Source organism: Mizuhopecten yessoensis, unplaced genomic scaffold (assembly GCF_002113885.1).
Source record: "Mizuhopecten yessoensis strain PY_sf001 unplaced genomic scaffold, ASM211388v2 scaffold10759, whole genome shotgun sequence".
NCBI classification, from domain to species: domain Eukaryota; kingdom Metazoa; phylum Mollusca; class Bivalvia; order Pectinida; family Pectinidae; genus Mizuhopecten; species Mizuhopecten yessoensis.
This window is the reverse complement of record NW_018408707.1, coordinates 727,285-734,598: the sequence shown is the minus strand read 5'-3', so window position 1 is coordinate 734,598 and position 7,314 is coordinate 727,285.

The window sequence follows — 7,314 nt, the reverse complement described above, 5'->3', positions numbered from 1 at the left end:
TCAAATGTATATAAGTGTTGTCCCAATTAATTGATTAAATTGATGTCATTTTCTTCCTTACACTTAATCATATCAATAACTTCTCATGTTCCAAATTTTACAGTTCCAATACTGTTAGTATATAATTATATACTCCTTCCTACGTGTACAGAGATATATGTAATTTTACATTTTCAACACTTTCTTGAGTGATTTTTTATTGTATAAATATTTTTACATTGGTGATTTTTACTTGCAAAATCCACTTTAAATGACAATATATACAAGAAAATGAGGTTTCTTTTCATGTTACAACATTTATTTCATTTGTTACTAATATTTCAATTTTATGTTTCAAACAAATATTTATGATTTTAAACAATACAATAGAATTGTTCTTTTTGATGAATCAAGATATAATATAAAGTCAAGCTAACAAAATAATTTAGCATTAGGTTTCATATTTTCCACATATTAGTTCATATTACTAATATGGGTATTTATAAGCATGAAGCATATTGATGTGTACTTTCTGTAAATTGTTAAGGGTACCGACTCAAGCCTTCTACATTTTTTAAATAGCACTCTCCAATTGTACCTACAATATGTAAAAGCTTTATAAAGTACCAAAAAAAAATATACATATTTTAACATATTCAAGAGCAAATAAAACCATGATAGCATTAGCAATAGTATGTCGTTAGTTGAAAATGGTTTTCCTTACATGAAATACAAGACCTAATGTAATGATGGCATCTATTTTTTGAATTCTATGATTTGAACTTTCTGATATCTAAAAACCATGTAATCTTGTAACCTTTATCTTCTGGGTCAGATTGTACATGTGCATATGAAGCAATTGTCTTTGCAGAGTTTTCAAACAAGAAAACTTTATGAACAGGCCGCTGTTTTACGACATGTTAGTAAATTTACAGATACCTGTAATTTATTAACGTTCACTTGTAACTTACGTGCGAGCCGTGAAACGGACCTAAAAACTTTACGTACATATGTAAAGTACCCGTAAATTTACATACCCATCGTAAAAAGACACCAAGGCCAACAGTTGACAAGCGAGAACAAATGAACATTCATATGTTAGAAAAGATACAGTATTATTGAGATGTGACAATCAAATTGTGGCATAATTCAGTCTTTTCTTTTTACATCAGTTATTTTACTGGCCTAATCAACGTTTTCATTTTACAGTTTATTGTATGTAGAGGCCATATAGCTACTAGCTAGGTGAGGATGCCACAACTTTACACATGAAGATGATTGTCAAATTCAAATTTTGACATCAAGATATTTTGGCAATTGGGTTGACTACATGAAGTCAAACATCTTCTGTCAGCATCTGTTCATTTACATACCTTTATTAACAGTTATTGTAAAATGTTTTAAATATTTTTCATTTCTTGTGTTATAAATTGATTCTTAACTAGGTAATTCAAATTGGAGAAAGAAAATTGTTAAGACTTTAAATACTTGGACCACAACAAAATGGTAAATCTGTTGCACATGACACTTAACCCTTTCACCACTGCAGACCATAATGGACTCATCCAGATCAGTGCATGGAAGAGTTTACTAAAGCTACATAGGGGTGAAAGGGTTAAGGATCCCTGTCCCACTGCACTGTGTACTTCTTTCATTTACACAGTAACCTCCCCTTCATATTGTTTTGGCTATAGTTGTAGCACAGTTTGGCCAGGACACTTCTGTTGACTGGGTGGTTCAGTCGTTAGGGCGAATATACATGTATAACAATTAGAGCTCCAGGGTTCAAATACTGGCCTAGCCCCACTGAATTTTTACATCAGAAATATTTTATTTATTTCATCTTTATTATTTTTCTATAGAAGTTTCATGAGCTATGGTTTTCTATTAAAAATATATGTATCATAGCTATAGCTATGCCAGAAAAATAGTCACAGTTTTTAGCAGCGGTACAGGGATCCTTAAAGTAAACCCTCAACAAAGTCTTCAGGATCATAAATACTCTTTGAGACAACCATGATTTTCAAGATATTCAATTGATCAAGACAATGAAATGAACAGACCAAAGGACCAGTTTGACTTATACCTGTGGTACAATTTAAGTCCAGATAGTATTTTTACGAACAAATGTTTAAAATTTGAGACAATTTTTCATTTTATATTGGATTTATGAAACAAATCAGGTAGGTTTCAGTTTAGACTGCTGTACCCAGCTAAAATGAAATATTAAAAGGATGAAAGTCAAAACTGTCATTTTGAACAGATTTGTATATTAAGTATGAAAACCTTTGTGAAAAGCATGTTTCATATAACAAAAGTTAAGTCTTCATCACTTCTATCTTGACATCGATGTCATCTTCAAACTTACATCACAATAGGTTATTATACAAAAAGCAGAATATGACATGGATGTGTTCAGTCCATAACATGCTGGCCATGTTACAAACATAAACATAAATACAATGTCTTATCAATCCAAATATATATTTCCAAAAATATTCATACTTATAGATAACTGAAAACAAAATATTAATTTAACGATATTTTAACCTTTTGTTCATAAACCAAAATATTGAATCAATAATCCCAGATTTTGTTACATTGAAAAACGTGAACTACTGATTGCAGATCATTGGCACTTTAAACTTCTTTTTTTTCTACAAACTTTAAAATCTTTATAATTCTGTTTCTGTGTATATGTGTTCATAATTCTACACTTCATAACATATTCCAGGGGAGATGACTCTTTTTTTTTTAAATAAAATAAAATACATTTCATTTCTGAAAGTTACTTTTGGAGAATTAAAACTATCCAGGTCTGGATACACTCATCTCCTCAACAACCTTTTCACCCTTTGATAATGATTTCAGAAAGGAAAAATATATATATCAGATTTATATATCCTGTTCATGATACTGAGCTATGTAACATGTAAGTGCCATAAATACGGTACATTAAGTAAGTAGACTGTATGTGAAACTCATGTTCAGCAAAAATTTAGTAAGGACAGAAAATTATGACACAGCTCTGGGTCGACATGAAGCTTGTAAAATAGGTTGTTGCTCTCATGTGTATACAGATAGGAAGAAAACCTTCTTAAGACTCTGAACAAGCTCAGCACTCAATGCTGAAATATTTTGTATGCAAACAGAAAATAAAAAAGAATAAATATCTATAAAACTCATATAATCTGAAGCAATCCTTTTCATCAAGTTTTTGAAAATATGCATATATTTTTCCAGTAAATAACACTAACTCTTATATATAATTAACATTAAATGTAAGACATAAATATTCAAAAAAGTAATTAATCTTCAAATGGCCTAACAATGACCAAAAATATTTAAATAAGATTGATTTAGTGAAATTGACAAGGTTTAATGACTTTAATTAAGGCTTCTTTATTCTAATGACAGACACATTTAAGTAAAAATTTATTAAATTCATTTGTCAATATTTTATTAAATATTGAAGGGGATCAAAACACATAAAAGGACTGGAACAATAGACTCAGGATATTTCTGATTGGTAAATTGATCAGTAAGGCCCAATTTTATTGGTTTACACCATATTTCCACCCAAAAATAATTAATCAATCATAAGGCTGAATTTGGTTGGTTAGTTGTTTGACAAGGCTAAATTTGATTGGTTCACATTTTCTCCATGAAAATGCAAGAAATGAATACATGACAATAAAAAAATGCTGTTTGTACATTTGATTCAGAATAATTTGCTTGTGATTAAAAAGTACCCTAGATGCAAAATTATCTACATTGTAATACTATGGGGAACCGAGAGAGATTTATTCATCATAAGCAGTTAAATTTGTATGCACGTCACAAAAATATGGATTCTATATATAGCCCACATACTTAGGAATAAAATGTGATATTATGAAGCGGGAAGTAACAGGTAACTTAATATACAAACTGAAAGTGATTTGTTAGTTATAGCACACATTGAAATTAACATACATTGTATATAATATATAGACCTGTTGTCAATTTCCCTTGATAACCCTACTTTAACTGTTACTTGAAATATGTACTGTAAAAAGAGAAAATGTTCATGATGTGACCCTTACAACCTCTTTATCTATTTGTCTATATCATGTATAAATAATCGTTTGTGAATATTTTCGCACTAATTTTTCGCACTAATTGACTCATTAAGAAAAAAAGAACAGTTTCACCCTGAAAAAAAATCAACTTTTGCAATAGTTCATGTACAATGTAATTTATATCTGTTGCAGTAAAGAAACAAATTACTAGGGACACAATTTTCTTAGTTTTTTTTTATAGTAAAAGTTACACGGAAAGGGAGATAACTTGTCAATTTTACATTTATTGCTGTAAATTGTTAACACTGGAAAACTTTGCTCACATGTCAGAAAATATTCAATCAGAAATAATGACAACTGATATCATATATGACCTACCGAAAAGCATTATATGCTTTTAAAAAATAGGATAACGACTGCACAAAAATTGTATGTGTTCTAGAATTTTTACATTTCCTTCAATTTACTGGTATGAAGTCTTTATTAAGAATGAGGAGATTTTTTAAAGACAGGTACAGAAAATGTTTTTAATTTGAACGAAAAAATATGGTTGGTGTTTACTTGTTCGAATTAATATGAAAATATTATTATTTCATGAAAACTGGTTGTATCGCAAATAACAAAAAAATAGCGTCAACAAGGGATTATTAACAACAAAAGTTGTAACACACCTATATACAGCAATAGCAATATACAATGTACTCCTAAGTTTGTACAAAATAATTCTCTTACATACATAAAATGAGGATAGCATTACCTCTGCTTTTTCATAAATAGAACACATATATATATATATATATATATAAACTAAAAAATTAACCTACAAGTAACTGTAAATCTTACACAAAAAAAATAGAAAAAGAAAATACAAACGTTAAAACAGTTATCAAATATTGCATACAAATAACAACATTTTGAATTTGCAACCATGTTAACAATTTTACTTGCTTTTTAGCTCTCTCTCAATTTGTCTTGTTCACTTTATATGCGAGTGATTTTAATCCTTTATACTTCCGACATTAATATGCGAGTGATTTTAATCCTAACAGAGACATTCTAAGGTCCTTAATAATAAAAAAAATTCTGTCCAACACATTTATTTGTCATGTACTTAAATAATGAAAAAAAGGCATTCATTTTCTTCAAGATTGGAAAATTCATTACCTATGTATTTGTTTTAATTTATCAATTCACAATAATGATCCGTATCAACCATAACATACATCAGTTTTCGAAAAACTGATCAAGCCATCGACATCATATTTCTTCAACATTTTCGTAAAAAAAAAGGTTTGGGAATAAAATGTCTAGAAACATCATTAACAGTGACAGAAGTATCCATCTTGTAATCACAGAACTAGCTATAAAAGTACTCCTATCAAAAAGGTTACTTATCCTCACGTAAGATGAATCGACTTCTGATGCAAAGTCCAATAATTTAGGCCAAACAAGCATATCTCTGCAGCTGACAAAAGCTGTGAAAGTATCATTCAAGTATAGACAGCTGGCAGGTGGGCACCTATACATATTAAGTCAGTTGGTAGGTAGGAAGGCAAGCTTTAATAAAATGATAAAAGGTTGGTTTTGATCAAACTTGATACAACTCAAAATTTATTTCTTAATAAAAAAGTATGAAGCATACCAGGGTATGTCTATTATTTAAAAAGACAATTGCTAAATCTAATGCAAGAGCGTAAACAGAGTTGTTAGTACGAGTATGTAAATGCAAAATAGCAGTGATTTGATGTAAGAAGACATTTCAACTTTATGGTTGCACAACATGGGGGTCACTCATCAGAAAATTTAGATTTTTACGCTTGGCACTGGCAATAAGTTTGGTTTCCCTACTGGTTGCTATATATATACATGTAGTTAGCATATACCTAGAGCCTGGAGTTCTATGGTATCATGGTAGTTAACGTTCATAAAACATTTACACAAACCAACCTAACCAACCTGAAAGGTGTCGCAGCGCCTGCACAAACACTGGTACCGCACTACCATAGAACCTGTGATATCATGGGTAGTACTAATGAGTATATATATATATGAAAAGGAATTTTCAGGGGGAAAAAGTATGATCATTACGCGTAAGTATCTACGTTTTTTTTAACAATAATCCAACATTTTCTAATTATCTCAGTCAGTTACATACATGTAGGTAGGGAGCTGGTTTGAGGGAAATTTAAAGTATTCTGAAACTCTCAACATTTTGAAGAAACATCTGAAAAATATATCCTGGTTTTCACGTATTTTTCTTTATATTGACAAATATCTCCCATTTTGCATCATGAGTCATGATAATGGTATTTAAGGAGGCTCCACCCTTTCGCAATTAACCAGCAGAATTCTTTGAAATAATGGTTATGCAACTATGTAGAGGTGATTTTATGAAAAATCCAAGCATTTCGATCGACTGGGGATTTTTCTGGAAAAAATACCCAAAAAATTTAGTTTTCGTCAATTTTAATATTTTCCATTGTTTTGGTGTGTGGTATTGTTCGGAACAATAACAGCAATAAAATATGTAAAGAAGCATTGCTAATTAACCCTACAAATATTTTATTTATCACAAAATATTTAAAACATGTTACATTAAGTGTATTTTATTGAAGTTGTATGGATAAAAGTGATTACCTACAAGCCAAAAGCAAACAGGACACAGACTTTTACACAAAAATAGTGGAAAATTGAACAAAATATACACAATGGCTTTTTAATTAATTTATTTAACATTTTACAATCACTTTGATCATGGTCAGAGTTGTATTCCTTGAAAAAAATCGGAACTTTTTGCATAGGGATACAATTTACACAATGACATTTATCTCTTTTAAAAACGATCAAAAATGATGGAAATTAATTAAAATCATGATATTAAAAGTGACAATCTATTAAATTACCCTCAATCATGTACAAGGTTTAACCATCATTCCACAGCCTGCTAGCGAATGGTATATTTACATGTCAGGTACATACGTACCAGCTGTAATCAGAGGCTTTCGCATAGTACGCCGTTCTCACGTGCACTTACACATGCATTTTCACAGGGATCTTAATACTTTCACATAACAATATTTCAACAGAGTCAGTGTACTGCATTTATAAAAACGGTTTACTCGTCAGAGCGTAATTGACAGTGTAACTCGCCCGACAGCGACAATCGTAACGACCTCGAGCTTGTGAATTGGTGTTAGCACATAATATGCACATGTAAGGTTGGTACACAAAACCTAGCTATCAGTCTGCATTCCATGTGCTTCATATATATGAC